Source organism: Hippocampus zosterae, chromosome 4 (genome assembly GCF_025434085.1).
Source record: "Hippocampus zosterae strain Florida chromosome 4, ASM2543408v3, whole genome shotgun sequence".
In the NCBI taxonomy this organism is placed as follows: Eukaryota; Metazoa; Chordata; class Actinopteri; order Syngnathiformes; family Syngnathidae; genus Hippocampus; species Hippocampus zosterae.
In genome coordinates, this window is record NC_067454.1 from 23,038,579 (window position 1) to 23,060,220 (window position 21,642).

Sequence of the window (21,642 nt, forward strand, 5' to 3'; positions counted from 1 at the left end):
TTTGTCTCCGTTTGTACTCAGTTGATGGCCGTGAGCCTGAGTGAACAAAGATAATATGTGGGGTTCCACAAGGGTCCATTCTAGGAGCATTTTGATTTCATATCTACATGCTGTCCCATGTTACGATTGTGAAGCACTACCACATACTTTAAATTTAAATCCATGCTGAAAACATCATTTACTTAAGCATTCTTGTAAATCTAGCCTTTATTTTCGTGTTTGAATCAATTTTTTGCATGCTAGCTTTTAATGTATGTCGATTAATGCTTAGTTTTGTTTGTTTTAATATAATGCAATTTGAATTGTCTTGTACCGGTACATAAAATGTGCTACATAAATAAATTTGCCCTGCCTTTCATATAAAACCATTCTTTCTTTCATTCAACAGATCTCCAAAGTGATTCGGGAGGAGATAATTAACCAGGGTGTGAGAACCATGAAAAGCACGCTGCTCGAGGACGTGCAGACCCGCTTTGATTGAGTAAAAAAGGAGCCATTGCACTGAATCGCCACTTTGGTGTGTCGAAGATACAAAGAGAGGCAAGTAAAATGCACTGAATGCTGTCATAACATATTTTAGTTCACAATAAATCATGTTGCCAATTTGTAGCATTGAGATTAAGTGCTGGCAACAGCTTTTTTTTTTTACAGTGTGTAAATACCTGTACTGCATTTATCTGTTCAAAGCTACTTCACAACTCCAGACAAACTGTGGCTCGCTAGGAAATTTCTGATCAAGAAGGTGGTGAAGAGAGGGGAAAGCAGGACTGCCAGTGAAGAGGTAGAGGCAGATGAGCCAGTGAGCAAGGCACCATATACACCATATTTGGAAGGAAGCAGCTGCCTAGGCAGAGTCCTAGAAGAGACCCGGCCTGTGGGTAGCACATCAGAAGTTGACCAGGTGCAAACCTCCCTCTCAGAGCAAACAGGCCCTTGGCAAAGTAATTTCCTACACTGCAAATTTCATCGAGTGCACTTTACTCTAACAAGACAATATTTTGTCCCATTCTAAACCGAGTAAAATTTACACTTGGAAGAGAGTAAAATATTTAGAGTACATATTACTCAAAGTAGTGGATTAATTGTACTCCCAACAAATAAAATCAACTTTTATTTGATGAGAACATAAGTTAATGACCGATATGAACCTTATGTTCATTGAGTGAAGAGATTTAGATCCACTGTGATTAATTACTCCCACTCTGGTAGCCAGGGGAGGCAATTAATTGTACTCCGAAATGTTAAATTACAACTCCACTAGAGGAAAACAATTGTGACTCTGTGTACTTGTTGATTTTTCTTTTAACCACACTTTTTTCAAATTTACAAGACATTTATTCACTTTACAGGGATACAAGTTTCATGGAGCCCTCGAAATGATCATTAAACTTTGAAGCTCCACACACACAGATATGATCAGCAAACTAAGCAAACGGTGTTAAAGGTTGAACTGCGCTTAACATTGCAGCAGCTTACAATAATAGATACAAGTGTATTTTAGGAATAAAACCTTAAGAACGCTGAGGCCAACTTTGTTATTGTATTATAACATTGGTGTTATAATGTTGGTCCGATGGTGGTACTTGTTAGCGTGACCTTTTTACATGATACATGCTGTAAAAAGTTGGAAAACTACTGCCAGGTTGAATGATTGTTACTTATTATATTTATGATACTATTACTATAGATTGTGATAGCACAGCATACTGGTAATGTGGTGTACACAGGTCCTATATGGGCTACATGCAATTAATTACAATACATCTCATTTTACAATATATTGTATTGTAATAGTGGCACTATGGCATGATTATTCTATTACTATGTTCAACTGCAGTATGCCACACACAACCACACACACACACACACACACACACACACACACACACACACACACACACACACACACACACACACACACACATACATACACACACGAAGACGACAATCGATGTGAATTGAGGGGTTAGGTAACGTAAATCAGGGATGAGTTTATATGGTGGAAATGTATACAGCCGACATAAGAAACGTGAAATGTGTTTGAAAACGTATGTACCTGTGGTCTCAAGCATTTTGGTGCAGGCCCTCCGCGAACCTGTTTGAATTCCTGCTCGTAAATGCCTTTGAATTTTTATTTTTTTTGTATTGTTTTTTATTTCATTTGATGTTGTTTTTAGCATTGTATTCGTGATTTTAACTGCTTGTTGTAAGGTGTCCTTGAGTTTCTAGAAAGGCGCCCACAAATAAAATGTATTATTATTATTATTATTGATTATCCGTCTTTTTCACGCAAATGACCAAAAAAATAAAAAATAAAAAACGTGACGGCAAATGTAAACAAGATGTCATTGGCTTGAAGTTATGTTATGATTAGTCTGTAACCAATCATGTGAGTCACTGGATGTATGGAGGACTTGGGGACTACTGTATACAATTTGCATATGGACTTTTTATGACAGTATTATTATTATTTTTTGCATATGGATATTTATCGTTCCCCTAGGTAATTGTTTTCAGAGAATTGGACGGTCGCTTGTGTATCCAGAGTGGGAAATATTTACCTCACCATGCCCTATCCTACGTTATCATTGTCAAGGTGGCGAGTGGGGAGCCTTCACCCTGGGAAGTAAGTAAGAACCTTACTCCGCTGAGCCTTCAGAGAGGGCGCTGGCGGTCCGAGCTCTTAAGCCAGTGACGTAGTGGAAGTGCGGCTTCGAAGCCGAAGTAGGTGGGGCTCGGACCGCACAGGAGTCACCACCGTTACAACACCGAACCCACATGTCAAAATAACCGTATTAAAACAATAAGGTTATATCGCACGATGGACGTATTTATATGACACTATGAATCACATTGTAATACGATTATGCAGCACTATACTGGTACAGGAAGTGTTCCTTCCTGTGCCTCTCGTGCATGGCGCTGGAGTGGAACGCAACGGCTCGTCTCCTATTGAGAAAATGTTTTTTAGACAAATATATTTGTTATTGCGAGTTGGAAACCTTCTGTGTATTCATGTGATTTATATTTATGCTTTTTAGGTACTGTTTTACACACAACCTAATGTCACGGTTTGTTTGAAAATAAAATAAAAGCGCACGAGCATTGCCTTTGAGGGGATGTTTCTGCCATTAACGTTACCATTACTGTGCCATATATAACGGCCTAAGTGTGAACTCCATCCACACACCGGACTACACTGCCCTTGAGAGGCCAAGATGCGCAGGAAGATCTGGTATTTATTCTTGTTTTTTCCAAGTGTTATTATTGTAGTATAATTTCATTTACCTTGAAACTAATTTATCATGTTGCCCTTTCAAGTCATATTTACACTTTTCAAAAGATTTTACTTTACTCAAAACTCAAAGATACAAGGATCCCGGGACTTTTCTGTCATCCAAATACACAATTCCACATGACCTGGCACGAAAGACACTTCCTCGACGTCACAGTGTTGCCCAGTAAGTCCCAAGACTTGTGAAAATCATACAAAACAAGAATTATGATCATGAGACAATGGTAATGCTTATTCACAAGGCTTCAATGTGCAAGGCAACAAATGTGTAGTTAGCAGAATGAAAATGTGGGGCTTGATTTTGATACACTGTATTTGACAAGGCCATGCCTTGCTTGAAGTTGACAAATGTTTTTTTTTCGGGGGGGGGGGGTGGACATTTCCGACTGTTATAAGCACACTTTTTTAAAGAACACTTAAGTTGATGCATATTATCAACACTCTATGCACTTCAACTGAAACATTTTCCTCTTAATTTTCATATAAGCCAAGGTCTGGCATTGCGTTCTCTTTCTGTCACGAGTGACTCTCGCAACCGTTAATGATTGCTCATAAGGCCCGTTGGCAGTGAACAAATGTCCGTGTGCCACACACGGCCAAGATGTTTGTCGACCAGTTGAGCCGATTTTACACTAGCCCTAAAAATGTCACATCGAGAAAAAAAAAGTAATTTCATCGTTACCATTAAACTTATGCTGAGTATAATGGTTTGTGCAGCGTGTAACCTCTTCAAAAGGCTAGCAAGAGAGCGCAATGGCAGACTATGGGAAGCACAATCCTCCATGCGGCCACCCATTTTCTACAACCGGTTTTTCCTTCAGAGGGATGGGAAGCTTGAGCCTATCACAAAAAAGCATAAACCATATGAACAGCCGTCTCATTACCTCTGCGTCCCGCGTCCTAGATGCACAATTTTCCCGCAGGACGCACAGTTCCAAATAATGTGCGTTTTTCAGGACGCAAGGAAATTTCTCAGTCAAAACAACAACAACAACAACAAAAACAAAAACAACGGCAGGCCTGAGGATTTCACGATAACGATCGTTACCGGTAGCATGTCGTTTCCGTGGAGTCATTTTGACGGTACCGAAAAATCGTTTAACCATAAGTCACCGCACACGAGTTAACTGTACGCGATCAAGTCTCTCCTGTGATCAACGCGATTTCACTGTGTCCGTATGGGTGTTTGTGGTGTGGTGTGTGAGTGTGTTTCTTCTAATTTACTTTCGTTTTGTTTTCAGTGGAAGGGGGGGACGGAGCAGATAACGTTATGTGCGCATGCGGGTTGTCTGAAAACTGAGGAACCGCACGGATGAAAGTTTGAGATGGCGGCGAAAAAAATTCACAAAGGTCTAATTACGATATTTAAGAAATGGGAATGCCAGTTTGATTTTTCATATGAATCGTCCAAAGGGCGTATCCCAAAACTCACCTGCGACGTATGCACAGAACACGAGAGCGAGATACGACGAAAGGCCCGATTACGAGGCAAATTGGTCATTAGATCTAATCGCTATGAAAAATATTATGAAACAGTCTTGGTTATTCTATAGTTTACTGGTTGTAGCATGGTAACTTTATGAATAAAACATTCGTCACAAGGTGTAGTAATGTTCATGTTAACTGTTGGTAGAACTAATGATGACGTGTGTTAGATTCTTTCGGCAAATTGATAGTATTACACATGCATCGTTTTGGGAAGATGTCAAGCCACATCAATACTTACCAGTAAATTAATCTTTGTCGTGTGAGATTGGAAAAAAAATACTCTGATTTTGTGGTATGCTGTATTCATGATGCCATATGACTACACCATATTTTGATCCATTTTTTTTATATAAACCTGGAGTACACAGCTGCTGATGTAATGTTCATTGTGTTAATTCTTGATTATGAATATCAGTCAAAATAGAAGAATGAGTTCCCATGATGAATGTTTACAGAGCCCAAAATTGGTTACCATGGTTTCCCATTGGGTAATCCGACGGAACCGAAAAATGGTTACTGTCAATTTCCGAAATCCTCGGGCCTACTACTGTATTATTAAAAATTTTACAGAATTTGTTTATAATTGTATGTATATGTTGTTGTTTGTGTTATTATCATATGCAATTGAATAAGTAGACCATTTCAGAATTTGAAATTTGGGACTCTCACTCTTTTCTGATCAGCGAGTGCCTGGGACTCGCTGGGGGTAAACTGTAGAATTATCACTGTATGAGCATCCTTAGATTAGCATTTTCCATGTACAGACACCTGCACCTGCATGAAATCTCAACACAACCAGCAGTTATGGCTTAGCTCTCTCCTTTGTATCAACAGATGCACACTACATGGACCTCACTGGAAGCGCACATTATGCAAATGTAATTCTGAGGGTCTGGATGTGACTAACAGAGCAGTTATAAAAACACATCATTCAAACACAGATGGCTCTGAGAGCAAGACGAGGAGCTTCAATCACAGCAGCAGCGCGCAAGTAGCAACTGTCCATCTGTGGATTTTACTCGAATGACTTGCAAATTGAGTGTTAGTCTGTTTCATATCTCCTTTCCACATACACATGCACTGCCAAGGAACTGCCCTGTTGGTGACACAAATGACCAGTTCCATGAAATATGTATGTGGTGGAATGGGACAGATGAGGATGGCAAGGGCGGTTTGCCCAAATGATGTCACAGGCTGGCCACCATTTCAAACACACGTTTCTATACCTCAACACAAAGACATACGAAGCAAGCCAACCCACTCTCACTCCAAAGAAAACACACACAAAAAAATAATAAAATGCACAGAAAACCAGACACAAAAATGCACACACTGTCACCAGCCACCATGCGACCAAAAAAAAAAAAAGGGGGTGGGGGGGAACCAATCCAGGGGAGAAACCGTGGAGGGATGGAGGTAGAAGAACAACATAATCGACAATACATCAGCACAGCTTTCCAGGTTGTTTGATCTTTGTCAGCCCTTGCCTCTCAACCGTGCTTAGCATGTTTTCCAGCCAGAGAACGTTTTTACGGGATGAGCCTTTTCTATAATATTTTTCAACTGGAATATAACATTACACAAGTATGTGGTTAAAGCAAACAAGCAGATGTCTTCTTTTCTACAACTAAGAATGATACCGTCCACTGCCGTTATATATGGCACAGTAATAGTAACATTAATGGCAGAAACATTCCCTCAAAGGCAATGCTCGTGCGCTTTTATTTTCAAACAAACCGTGACTTTAGGTTATGTGTAAAACAGTTCATATAAAGCATAAATATAAATCACATGAATACACACATACTTGCTGATCACAAAAGGCCACAAGAGGGTGGGCTGCTGTCGTGATATCTTGAAAAAAGGCCAGATATCTTACTCGCCCATGCCAAATAAGAACAAATATAAACAAACATTTATGTAAATATAGTAGAGCTGTCAGTTTAGCGCGTTTTTATTGGCATTAATTTAAATTAATTTTAACGGGATTAAATTTTTTCTCGCGAGATTAACGCGGCACACGTCACAAGCGGATGTTACGTTGCTCTATAAATACACCAGAACAAAGCAACAAGCGCGCTGCAGAAGTCCACGCCCATGTCTGTTTTGCCAGCCATGGCTGCGCGAGACACCTAAAAGCAGCCAGACACCTAAAACGGATACTTAAAGAGTTTATGAATGGAAAGTTTACTTTTAAAAAGTTGCCAGATTGCTCTACTGACAAGATCAAAGTTACCTGTTCTTCTCTCTCCGTGTATCATACAGGTATACGATGTATGCCACTGACGCGATTGTTACTTGTTTGGAACTATTTTGTGTGGAAGGTTACAGCGTTCCGTGTCCTTTAAATAGAGCGGGTGGAGCTTCTCTGTGTTCGTCTGACAGTGACGGTGAGCAGAGGCGGTGACATGACAACGAAAGTTCAGCGGTGCACTGGTAGCGACCGAGCGAAAATAAAACGTCTCCAGTGTTGTCATCGAACCAAGTGTAGTCATCCGAAATGAGGTAGACACAAAAACCGTAGAGAGACTTCCGCGCAAGAAGTACCAACATAATCAACATAGCCTGACTTCGTTAGTCGGAGTGAAACCCCCCTCTTTCAGAATGGTTTGCCCCAGCAGCACGGGGGAATGATTGCGCTTGTTTGTACGGCCGGCAGTTTTGAATACAGCAGCACATAACGAACACTGGTGTCCGGGGTCTCGTTATTCTCCAACAAACATACAGAAACAGACTGCTGTGTTCAAAGCAAACTTGCTCTGTTTTGATTTCATTAAAAAAGCTGTTAAAGCAGCTGTTGTGTGACAAAATATTTTTTTTCACTGTTGTTGATGGACAGTAATATTGTGTGAGAGATTATGTGTGAACAACTGCTCCAAGTGAAAAATGTTCATGTAAAATTGAAAATGGAAATTATTTCAGTAAATATTTGCATTTGGCACATAGAAAACTGATTCATGATTCCACGTTGATGAGAGCATTAAAATGGGGAAAAATAGGAATATGTATAGGAATATGGAATAAAAATGTAAAAGGAAATTCAGAAACGATAAAAAATATGTGAGTAATCACGATTAATTTTTTAGTTCATTTGAGTTAATTATGACAATTGCATTTTTAATTAGATTAAATATTTTAATCGTTTGACAGCTCTAAAATATAGGTACAGTATATGTCGATTATGCATTCATGAATTTGAGACGATTGGGATGTGCGCAATTTTTTTCTTAATGTATGGGCGAGGTAACCGATCATGATCTTAATCGGTAGACACTTAAAACCAAAGACTCGGGATGACAAAAAAGTGTGATCGGGACATCCCTATACAATAGTGATATTTACATTCATCTCCAGCTGTGAGTTTGTGTGGCTGCCAAATTCAAATTCATCTTCTGTCTGAAATTCAATCCATGCAGGCTCTTTGAAATCAAAAACGGGACAAAGTTGGAAAACCTGGCTCCAGATTGTAAATGTGTGGTTAAAAAAAACAACACTCTAATCTTTATACTTCCAGAAAGTGCTGATAACTTGCTTCAACCGAAGCCAATTTTAAGCAGGAAGTGCACCACCCCAGAAACATTGCAGCATTGCAGAACTGGTGCAGACCACAAAAACTGGGAATGGTTTCAAGAGTATCACGTGTTCTACTTCCTATTTCAGCATATGGCACTTCAAATATTGATGTGAAATTGTGTTTTCACGGAACACAACATTTAAAACAAAAGAAAGAGCACTTTTCCTTGCTAATTGCACTGACACAGTCAAAGCTGCACAACACAAATCCTCCAAATACTCATGTTGCTTACAACTCAAGTGGTCATTTTGAAATCTTCAAAAATGTCCTAACTACATTCAAATCAAAGAAAGAAAACTATTTTACCTCACACTGATATCACAAGTATCAATACACAGCGTTGACGATCTAAATATGGAAAGCGTAACCAACATTTTGCACATGAAAAATCTCTGTGGATGCTGACTTGTCGACAAAAAAACTGTTAGTGTCCAGAGATGGCAAGTCTCTCGAATTCTCAGAATATCCACAAGGCAGAAATCTGTTCAATTCCTGACATAATGGATGCCTAATAGAGCCTTCCGGGTTAAAATAAATACATAAAAATGTACCTTCCATTATATCTGTACATTACCGTGCTACTAGAAATTGTGAATTAAGACCGCGCCGTCACAGAGGGTGATATTAATTAATGAGATAGGGTCTCTATCTCTCCTCGTTATATTGAAATGAAAATGATGTATTAGAAGTCCATCATGTCGGGAGTCGTACAGATTTACGGGAAGAGCATATCAGGAGTAGCTTAGAAATTTCCGCCGACAGAGCACCATTAATTCATAGCTCCAACCAATAATCAAAATTAGCCGATTGCTGGTGGGCAGACAGAGCGGTGTGTAGGATGATAATTGCGAGTGAAAATAATGAACGGGAGGATGAAGCAAAGGGGGATGGGGAGAGTGCGACAGAGCAGCTGAGCCTACAGACCAAATGGAATTCTCCACACTTTCAGTGGAAAACAAGAGGGAGGGGAAAGATATGGATAAAATACAGCCAAAACGGGCCGCAAGTTTACCACGTGTCTCTGTTTGCTAGATGCACTTGCAGCTTCACATTATCTGGAACATTTCTGCAAGCTACCAAGCTCCATAATTTTTCGCCGGAATCTGGACACTGCGGTGACATTATCAGTGTGTCTATCTGATTGGATAACCACAAAATTATTTTTCAAGAACTTCAGTCTAAGCCTTGACACGACAGCTCACAAAACAAGTCAGAAGGTACAAAATAGTTGTTCTCATGTTTGTTTTAACGATAGCTCCGCTGGCTTGTCAGAGCGCTATTTCTTGGCAAGCCTGAATTTATACCGATAGGGCCACAAAGTACTGACGTGCAGTATCAGAGTATCAGATCAGATATGAGCAGACAAAACATTGTAATGTCTGAGACCGTGATAAAATAGCACAATTGAGTCGTTTCTGGAAAAAAAATTGTTGCTCTTTTAATTCACAATCACAATTATCAATTATCTCAATTAAGCTTCGTGGCAATGTTCACTTTGTACGGTGACATTTAAATAAAACAGAAACAACATAATCCAACGCTCAAAATAACTTTTCTAGCAGTGTTGCTGATCAATGACTTGCAGTTGTTATTTTCAAATTTTGAGAAGTATTTTTTTCCCACTTAATCCTAGGCACCTGAAGCAACGATAAAAATGGGACAATGGGGGATTTGAATGTAAAGCTGCAGCTAAGAAATATTCAAGTATCTTCAAGTATCTGACTGAAAATTCAAATTGAATAGTCGAGTATTCGGATAAAATATATATTTTTGCTTGGTTGAAGCACTGGTATGAACTTAAGAGTGAAAATAAGACATTAGACTTCATAACAAATGACCAGTTGCAGAGCTACTTCTCTTGCAACTACAACATTAATGTAAAATGAATAAATAATAAATGATTTGAACAAATCACTATAAAAGTGTTCAAAATCATCTAAATGATTGTGAACAATGCCCTGAGAGCCCAGACGGTGAATGTCACTCAACTTGCCGGGCACGTTTACATCAGCGTGGCCTGCAAAGGCATCACCGTCTTTTGCATGGGCCAGGGAGCATTTACGCAGAACGAGGGAGCAGTGGACCTCAGTGCTGTTCTCTGGTGAAAGTCAATTCGCATTGAGCAAAAATGATCCCCCACAACCCCCAATGATGTTGGGGACGTCATGGAGAGCCAATGTGGGGATTGGTTGAGATAACAGTGAGCTATGGAAGCCAAGTGAGGCCGGCAGAGCAGTAGAATAAAGGATTTAAGTATCCAACAAAGAGTCTTTATTTAATGTAACGCAGAACATGTCATTTTTTACGGCAGTAGCAGCGGAAGATGGCCAGCTTTTTGTTTTTGTAATCCACCGGATGTTGCTGCGCCACGGTCGTCCTTGCCCGGATGGATATATGACGCCGCTTCATCAAAACCAAAGCATGAGTTGACCTTGAATGCTCTCAAGGTCCTGTGGAACCGATATCTTGTAGTTTAAACTGTGCTTTGTAAGCATGACTCTTCATAGGTGCCATTTTCGGGATGTTGTTTTGCGCAATGCACATACTATGGGGGCCTGACTTGAGCTTCCTCTTCCCACTTTAACGTCAGTTACATCCACCTTTCCTCTACATTTGCAGCATGTTGGCAAAACATCAGAAAGTCAAGCGAACCCCTCATCAAAGTCACTCAACAGCATTCCCAGATTTTGGAACTCGGTGCATACACAAGGGTCACTACATTATTATTAATAATTATTAGGTGCCCCCTCCATTTTGAAGTAAATTTAAGACTTATTTAGTAAGCTTACACCTGTAATTGTAGTAAATCAACTTTGACATTAATTCATGCTTCCTTTGACTATAATGCAGAATAATCTGATATTGTTTGTTGTAATAAAGATTAATTGTTGAAAAACACATGAGAAAAGGACCTTGGAAAAAAATGCCAATCAAATCACAATCACAGTTTTGAGGAGGAAAAAAAGGCAATTCTGTTTTCCATAATCATTCAGCGCTAGTTAACATTAGCATATATTAGGGTTGAGCGATAATTCAATGTAAATTTCTATCGCGATGGACATGTGATCAATAGCAAATGTGTTCGATGAAAAAAAAAAAAATTTGGCCAAAAACCCCAACCCCTGCATTCTGCATCCTGAAGACGGAGGCCACAGTGTGCCGTTAGATTTGTGCCACAATTACAAGCCCCTCGGAGGAAATTTTGAGCACCAAGCTCCTGCAATAAGATTATGCTGTGCAAACTCACACCTCTGGAAGGATACACGGAGATCGAAGTGAAGGAGTTCCCTGTCTTCGACGTGCTGGCTCCCGTGTTTTTTCAGCTGGCCCAGACACTCAGCATTGCCATGAAGTTAGTCAGGTAAAATCACAAGCAGTTACTATGGCTATCATGAGCGTGTTCAAAAGTTGAAGTGGAACGAAGGCGGTTGGTCAACTGTAATTTATGCACTCCAAGAGCGTATTAGACATTGTGTGAACAACAAATGTAACTTGATCAACCGGTATGGAAAACGTACATCTTGATACACTCTTCAGCCGTATCGCCCAGCCCTAGCTTATGTGTTTTATTTTGGAAATTGTAACCCTGACCTCATTTGCGCTGAGACAACAGTGATAAGTACTCGAAAACTGGAAAGCGAACGACTAATTGTTGAAAAAAGATCTCATGAAAGTAGTAGCCACTGGCGTTTGCTCGAAGCGCTGTCAGTGAAATGGACTCATTACAATTAGAATTCATGATGGTAAAGACACATGAACACAGAAGATACCACAAACTGGAAAATCAAGAAACCACACACACCAGCATGCACAAGCACATGTACACAATATTAAGCAATGTTATCATGCAAGGCTTCAGCTGAACTAAGTACACACGCAGAGGGCAGTCACAAAGACAGAGTGCATGCGTGCCGCAAATCTGGCACATCAAAGGTTGGCATGCGAGGGACACCCGCAAAGCATTCGAATCCACCCAGAGCTTATCGGCCTCGCACTGATTGTCACACAGCTGGTGCGCACGGCCTCAAGGCATCCATCTGTCTCGTGACCACACTTAAGGCATATTCGATATGAATAATTCTGTTGAAAAACGCAAACCACCTAAATTCTTAATAGAGAATATAGGATAAACCATATACACTTACAGGGAAAATGTACCCTTCTATTAAAGCCGTGCTTCTCAATTAATTTTCTTTAAGGCCCCCCCACCCCCAAAAGAAGAAAACAGTTTGCGCCCCCCACCCCTCCACTCTTTGCCGCCACTAAAAATATCACATTGTATCCTTATCAATATTAAGGATCTCTATTTTGTTTTCTTTTATCTTATTTTATTTGATGTTGTTTTTAACATTGTATTTGTGTTTTTAACTGCTTGTCGTAAGGTGTCCTTGAGTGCTTAGAAAGGCGCCCACAAATAAAATCTATTATTATTATTATTATTATTATTGAATAGAAAAATGGTTCATTTACAGCTAAGAAAAACTTTATTAACATTGTTTTTCGTCTGAAACAGAAAAGATTTTAAATGCATCAATTTGCCTTGTTTAAACGGTTTACACTTGACCAACTTACTGCACCATTTCATTCTGAAAATTAAAATTAAATAAAATGCTAAATTCAAATTCAGTTCAGTAACATTAACTCAGTAACTGAATATATAAAGCACATTAGTCTAAAAAACATAACCAAAACCTGATTTATGATTATTTTTATTTTATATCAAAATGGGGAAGTCAGGATTGATGACCACGATGAGCACGTTTTGCAGTGCACAATTTTTCCAGCGTGTTTGACGTGTAATTTCTAAGTGCCGCCTTGATGGATTGGCTTCCTGCTGTCCGCGGCCAGCATTTTTCGACACAGTCAACACACCGGTCTATCCTCGTCCGTCTCCCACTATAGTCACAGTGAAGCCAAGTGCTACATGCGACTCATCATATCTCCTTGACTTGAGCTTTCGGGTCACTTTCTTTTGTCTCATCATCTTCGTCTCTCTTAGCCTTTCTTTTCATTGCTGTTAAAAAAACAAATCCCTCTCCTAGCCTAGCAGAGACAACCATTGAGACCAGTAGCTGGAGTTTATTTTTTTTAACACTGTAAGGTACTGAGAGACAATTATCGGGGCTGATATTTGGTGATAATCTGCATCGTTATTTTTTTTTCCATTTGACAGCTGCTGAATTAAAACGGGTTAATGTTGGCTCTCAGGCAGAAGCATGCTTCTCTCTCTGCTCTGAATCTGTGCAGCAGCATCTGACGGGCTCCTCATGTAGTGGCTATAACAACCAATCAGAGGTGAAAGCTGCATGTTTGCTCTGTTCTCGAGTGTCACACGCACAAGGAGAGGTGAAATGAGCAGACAAAAAAGTATGGCGTGAGACTTCAATGCAATTGCCTTCTCCAACTCACAACTACTTGTAACATTACGATAAGGCCATTCATGTCATCCAAACACAAGCGGCCACTCTGTTCAATGCAGTAAGCTGCTTTTCCTTGAGGCGAATAGCCTTGTCAAACTACACGACTTCTTTGTCATCCACGACGGTAGCGCTGTCAGATTACCAGATAAATATTGTTGTTTTGGACTGGAGGAGATTTCACACTAGACCCTGGCCAATCGCTGTGGGGTTGGAGCAGGTCAGTCGAGGAGGCGGGACAAGCAGCTGTCGACGAGGGCATTATGTGCATGTGCATTGTTCCTATGTTCAGAAAATAAAATGAATAAACAAACAAATAAACACGAAAAACATTTACTCAAAAGTAAATACAGTAAATAAATCGCTTAAAAAAGAAAGTATGGACCATTCCTGGATGGTGGGGAGAGGGTGGTATGGACTGTCTATTTATTGTGTGTAAATCATAGATAAGCTGGTGCAAAAATTGAAGTTCAGGCATGGCAGGTAAAACTTTTTTTTTTTTTTGAGTTATAAATTTAACTTTTTCTGCTGTCACAGAAAGGCAGTATTGCGGAGAAAGCAGCTGCATGTGGGAGACAAGAATGACGGAACACCCACAAAAAAACAATGGAGATTAATTTATTTCTCCGACCAGTAGCTGAGTGGATGATGCGCTTATTGGTTTTTGAACTTTAAAACAAAGACAAGTATAAACGATCATTTCAGTTGTATTGATTTTTTTTCAAAACTATTTACTGGAGTAAACTTGAAAAAGATATTGTTTGTTTTCATTGATCTATAAAAGATATGCTGCTGAGCTTGGGAGATCCCTGCATTTTTTTTGTTTGAATTTTAAAACTATTTTGTTTTACTTTTTTTATTTTATCTGTTTTACAAGATCTAAAAAAGATATTAACATGTTGCGGATCACAAAAGCTGTTAAATAAACACGTGCTTGGACAGGCATTTAAACAAAGTCATATGGTGCTTTTATTTTTTTAAATGTTATTTTATTTTTAGGAGCTACACAGCATGAGCGCAAATCTCTGACAAAGACAAAAGCCTCTGCCTTTGGCGAGCGAGAAATTAATGATCTGCATTGATTTTTTTTTTTAATGGACTGCAGTATTATATAAATAATGGCAGCCAAAATGGTATCAAAGTGTATCCGTCGCCTTTGTCATTATATTTATGTGGGTTTAGAATTTGACCTTTTGTAGGTCTCCACTGGTAATAACACCTGTGCAGTAAATGTATACACTGTGTGGAGAATCATTATCAAATTCATTACCTTGAGCAGCAAAAGATGAAAACAGCCCAGTGCTTCTTTGTCGATTTGGGTTTTAGTGCATGTCCTCACATATGCGGATGTCTCATTTTCACAGATAACAGTTTTCCACAAAAAGAATAAAGGTGTCATTTTGAAAAACTTGCACTTGACAGCTCTCCCTCCCATCTTTTTAATTATATACCTGTATATATATATATATATATATATATATATATATATATATATATATATATATATATATATATATATTAGAGCTGTCAGTTTAGCGCGTTTTTATTGGCATTAATTTAAATAAATTTTAACAGGATTAAAATTTTTCTCGCGAGATTAACGCGGCACACGTCACAAGCGGATGTTACGTTGCTCTATAAATACACCAGAAACAAAACAACAAGCGCGCTGCAGAAGTCCACGCCCATGTCTGTTTTGCCAGCCACGGCAGCGCGAGACACCGAAAAGGGATACTTAAAGAGTTTATAAATGGAAAGTTTAAAAGTTGCCATATTGCTCCACTGACAAGACCAAAGTTATCTGTTCTTCTCTCGCTCTCTGTATCATACAGGTATACGATGTATGCCACTGACGCGATTGTTACTTGTTTGGAACTATTTTGTGTGGAAGGTTACAGCGTTCCGTTCCGTGTCAATATAAATAGAGCAGGTGGAGCTATTCTGTGTTCTGTCAGTGACAGCGAGCTGCTGTTGTAGCGACCTAGCGAAAATTAAACGTCTCCAGTGTTGTCATTGAACCAAGTGTAGTCATCCGAAATGAGGTAGACACAAAAACCGTAGAGAGACTTCCGCGCAAGAAGGACCAACATAATAAACATAGCCTGACTTTGTTAGGGGGAGTGAAACTCCCCTCTTTTCGAATGACAACACTGGAGACGTTTTATTTTCGCTAGGTCGCTACCACTGTCAGACAAACACAGAGAAGCTCCACCCGCTCTATTTATATGGACGCAGAACACTGTAACCTTCGACACAAAATAGTTCCAAACAAGTAACATCCGCTTGTGACGTGTGCCGCGTTAATCTCGCGAGAAAAAATTGAATCCCGTTAAAATTGATTTAAATGAATGCCAATAAAAACGCGCTAAACTGATTTTTTAATACGTTTACATCCTGGAGCTACAAACATGCGTTTCAAATGAAAACAACGAGACATTGTGGGGACAGAAATTTCTGTGAGTTAAGTGTTAAGCTCTCAACATCGTTTCCCTGACTGCGCTCCACAATATTTTCGCACAGTCATGAAACTTTGCTGCACATGGTTCAGAAAAGCTGCACAATAATGCAGTTCTTACAGGTCCCATCAGACTGGAAGATGGTGGGGTTAATAATGTAGTGTCAAGCAGGTTTTGTCGAGTGTGTGTTTGTGCAGACTGTCTGCGGGTGTTTAACGGTGGCGTAGGCATGACCGCACACTATCTGGCCATTATATAAAGCTCCCACTCTCATCTTAAGGCCTCTGCACTGAGTTTCAGATCCCTCCTTGTCTTCCTCTCCTCTGTGCTTCCATCCCCCCACCTCGTAGCCTTCCAGTATCCCTGAAATGCCTCAGCCTGTTGTTTTATCTTCCTCCGGCCTCCGAAGTATCCAAAATCACAGTTCATATCACAGCTCAACAGAGACTGGAATTGAGAGGATATAACGCAAACACATTGAAGACATGCTTCCACCAAGCTGTACGGTTTACTCGAGTTCACCACAGTAGTTTGGAATGATAAACCTCAATCTGGATTGGATTTACACCGCAGGGTGTGTACGTTGGATTGTGTGAAACCTGAAAATTATTCCAGAAGTGACAAAGAGGAATGCAACACAGTATAGTGCCATGAGCCAACTCTGCATTTTTAGCCCCTTTGCGGCAAAGCATTACAGTAGAGCCAGCATTTATTTGTCATCTCAGGCAGAACTCAGGAAAACGGGACAATCCTGTGTCGGCAGTGAGCATTCACACGTAGGGTCAGATCATTTCACATCAGCAACAACAACTACAAGAGAGGCAATTACTCACTCCACATTGAGGGCATGGGAAGGAAATCTCAAACATTAAACTTTACATTTTGGTCACGGCTTCCTGTTATTCCTTACACACAGCCAGCCAGGCATTCAACCTCTGATATTAAACTGTATATATTATCATCTATAATTCAGGTTGACTTCAACTCCTCCGTCTGTACTGTATTGGTTAATGTGGCACTGTGTGTATTTGTGCTTTAAAGGGGGAGTCAAATCAAGATTTTTCTTGGCAATAAAATACAATACAGCCCCACTAGTCTAAACACGGTATTCTGATTAATATTGTGTTTGTGGAATATGAATTAGGCAGCAAAATGGAATGTGTTTTTTGATCCATCTCGGGGTGGACATATTTCCACTCATTGTCGACGAAAATGACATCACAGCGCCTCAGGGATCAGTGTGCAAACATCACTTGAGCAAACCCGGAAAACAGCTAATCCGTGATTGGTCATTAAATTGTCACCCTTTTCAAGTTTCAATGAATAGAAACGCAAAACAGTCACAACCCAAAACAAACACAACTGAACTACAAAGTACAAATGTAATGAATATCGCCACCAAACCTGAGGCAAGTCTCACATTGTGACAGGAAGGTCGCCAAGATAAAACCCGTCCTCAAAAATACATGGTAACACTAAGGTGCAATGTCACAGTTCGACTTGGAATGAAATAGCAGGCCAAGAGGCAAAGAGACAATATAATCACACTGCATTTTTTTTTCACAATGAAGGGAAAAATGGAACAGGGGGATGCTCGGATAGCGATTACTCTATGGAATAATCGAGAGGATAATCGATACTAAAGACTCATTTGTGACATCCCTGCATCAGTCAGATGTAACAAACTGCTACGTTACAATGTGCTCCCAGATGAGTCAAGTCATCGACTTCAGCAACCATACCCACCAAAGATTTCATGCTAACCCCAGTTTGACACAGTTAACGTAAGGCTGTCTTGTAATTCTTGAGCCCAACTCAATAAACATTGCAATGGAAACATCAGGTTACATATTTGAAATCACACACGCCACTTAAAAATGTATTGTACTGATTTGACCTCAACTACATATCTTGTATTGAAAATCCTTCTCTCAAGAAAAATATTATCCGAAAGATGAATTATCTTAAAGTGTGGCTTGTGTAATCATGATTGAAAATTGGCCTGGAAGGGTGCATTAAATACTGTTTCGGGACCTTGTGTTGTTTTTGGCTATGATGCAAATGTATTTGTATTCAAAGAAAATAAATATAAATCAGGCATTTTTTTAAAGCATCGTCATCATCATCATCATCCTGAAAAGGTTTGAAAATTATTGCCAGATTTTCGCTACGCCACATTTAATTTTACAAGAGAGATTCTTCAAAATGGGGTTGTTCCCGTCCAATCAAGTGAGTCGACTGGATTTTTTTCCCCTTAATGTTTAAAGGTCAAATGGTCACTTTTACTACATAATGTAATGTTTCCACTTTGGATGGTGGAGTGAAGAAGAAAAGCACAAACACATGATTCTTGTTTATTCAAGTTGCAACTTATTAAGCCTGGTTGTGCAACACCTTTATTCATTTATAACCAAGAGATGGAAAAAAATGTAACTTATCAGCCTACCCTCATGTTGAAAGCATTTTGCACTTACAACGCAGTTACAGTATTTACTAAATTTCACATACTTAATTTTGCCATCAAAACATACAATTAGAGCTTTAGAATTTTTTTTTACTTTTCAAGAGTCAAAATAAACGGTCTCAAAAGGCAAACTTTGCATTTTGCACCTCAAAAAAACACACTTAATGTTAAAATTTAGAATCAAGCGTCGAAACGTCCCAGAATGCTTCACCGCACTTGACACACAAGCCTTGCTCACATCACCTCCGGGCAGTCGGAGGTCATGGCAAGCTTGATGCTACTTAATCCGCACCAGCTAGCGAGCAACAAGCTTCTGCTGGCTAATAGTGCAGGCAAACACGCAGTAAAGTCATAACGAAGACAGAAATCATTGCCCCCGTGGCAGCATATTAGCCACATTCCTGACAAGTATAGTTTTCATGAAGGGATGACGTGGAAGGATGGCGAAGCTATGCTAATTGTTAAAATAGCTGCAACTACGTTAAAGCGGAGAACATCCAACTTTGAACAGCAGGCAAATTAAAAAGTGTCTGGATTCATACTCGCTGAACAGAACTGGAAACTGGAAATGAGTTCAACTGCGTTACGACATACGTCAGCCAGGAATAGTGGCCGAGAAAGCTTAAAAAGATATTAATTTAGCATACAGTATGTGTATCAGCAATGTTATTTGACAATAAAGTCCCGGGTTTTGATTTTGACTTTTCACATTTACACAATAATTGTTCTCAAAATTATCTTTATTTTGATTGTTACTTTTTAGGACAATGTTTGTCATGATCAATTGCGACCTAAATGAGAAGAGCACATTTTCAGCTGTCAGCAAACCCAACAGGAGAGTGGCCAGTGAAATGTCTTTCTCTTCCAGTTGGAAGCACACAATTACATCCAAACTGTTATCTAGCCATGTCTGTCTCAAATGTGACAGGTTTCCATGGCAACAGAACGGCTTAACAAAATCACCACAGAAGTCAACAAGAGCTCCCCCTTGCTAAATCGTTCCAGACATCAATGGCTGCTGACAAATTTGAGGCACAGTGAAAGCCAGTGCCTGAGCCTGAGTTAGGCTGACTGGAACATAACATTGTTATGCAAAATGTGAGCATTATTTATAACTTATGGCAGAAAAAAATATATATATACAGGTATATACATATTTTATATATATTCAATTACCGGTACTGAGATTGTTGAGAAATATACCTAACCCTCTTCCGTAGAAATGCATCCAACAATGTGAAATGCATTTTTTATAATCAACTGACGACTTGCACACAGCACTTACACCAAATTGGTGCAACTTTCATGATTGATTATTCATTGCTACATCTGTTAAATGTTCACGCAGTAACTTGCCGCTAACAAATACTTCGCTGCATGTTGCAGTCTATGCCGGTATTTGGTATGCCATACACAATACTCGAGCGACAGCGACAGTTGCGTCCAAAAACTGGGCAGAAGAAGCATGTTTCCTTACATGTGGCCGAACAAGCAACATTTTTAAAATAATATTTATTGCGAGTTTGATTTGTCTGTGTCACTGAGGAAGGAGACAACATCACACATCAGTGACATCACAGAGCAAGAGCGTCAGCTTTAGGTGACGTGAATGCGACGCAGTAGACTGAGTGTGTTTTTGAAGTAGGAGATGTGTAAAGTATTTTGTGGGCAATAATACAGTTATCCAGTTGAACGTAAATATCAACAACATAACCTTCATCACTAACACTATTGTGAGGATTCTTGCCAGTAATCATACCTGTCAACTCATACGGTTTAGCCATAGTTCATATGGATTCTGTGGTGAATCTTACGTATATGGCCGTTTCGCACAAATCATATGGATTCTGAAAATTTCCGATTCCCCCCCCCCCCCCCCCTAACAGGTAGTTCCGTTTGTTTTTCCCCAGAATGGTGCTAGTCTACTCGAATGCTTTCATTTCCAAAGTAAATATGAATGGCATTGATGATTAGACATTAACCAGATATTGTATTATGGAGATCTACAATAAATATCATTGAAAATTTCGCGGGTTTTTTTTCTGCCGTTATTTTGACATATAAAATGCTGTGGTATGTTATAAGGATTTTTTGCTCTTTATAATGATTTTTTTTGTTGCTCTTTATAAGGATTTATTTTGGTAGTTTATACAGGTTGGCGCTCCGAAACGTTGACAGGTATGAGTAATTTGACTGCAGACAATTGAAACATCACTGGTGGATTTTTTAAATGATGACGAAACGTGTGTTGGCAAATATGAGATTCCAATGACTCTGCCTTCCTTTTGTTTGAATAAAAGCTAATGGACATCAGTGGGTCTAATTTATTTTAATCATGAAAATATGTGTCAACACGAATATGGGTTGAAAAGGAAGGAAAAGGAAATCTATCCATTACAGGAAAAAATATATCTATTTATTTATCTATATCTGTAGCTCGATTAGATAAATAGATCGATCGATAGATCGATAGATCGATAGATCGATAGATCGATAGATAGATAGATAGATAGATAGATAGATAGATAGATATTGATTGAACATCCCTCCATAATCTGTAAACGTATCATAATTAAATTTAATAGTGAGGTGCCAAGAGTGTGAATGCTTTGCATGCACACAAAGGCAGAGGCAAGAGAACAGGTAGGAGAGCCTAGCAGAGGGCCTGTATCATTGGGGATTAACCTAGCCACAGGCTCTACAAATAGACTGTCTCCTCCTATAAGCTGCCAAAGCACAGATGCTTATTTGTATTGCCATGTTGCTGCTGCAGAGAAGAGAGAAGACAGTTCAAAGGAAGCTGTGGCAGGCCGGGACTCCTTTGAAACTCAATTAAACGCAACAGGACAGATTTGAGGGCCTGATAGACAAATGTACTTTGTGTTATTATGAATTCATACAATAATTTAAAAAGGTTCAACACTGGCAAAGGGTTCGCTTCACCTGTT

The 21,642-nt window shown here is 39.4% G+C and overlaps 1 protein-coding gene across 2 annotated transcripts in view; it reads right to left on the reverse strand.

Annotated features, from left to right (window-relative positions):
- LOC127599278 (E3 SUMO-protein ligase PIAS1-like) overlaps window positions 1–21,642 on the reverse strand; it is a 63,310-nt gene that overhangs the window by 20,689 nt on the left and 20,979 nt on the right. Inside the window, exon 1 of one of the 2 annotated variants that reach the window (XM_052063125.1) lies at window positions 6,591–6,680. The exons of the other annotated variant lie outside the window; for it this stretch is intronic. The gene's annotated coding sequence lies outside the window, so the exon portion shown is untranslated. Of the gene's footprint in view, window positions 1–6,590; window positions 6,681–21,642 lie in introns of those variants that run through there. 2 annotated transcript variants of the gene reach the window in all.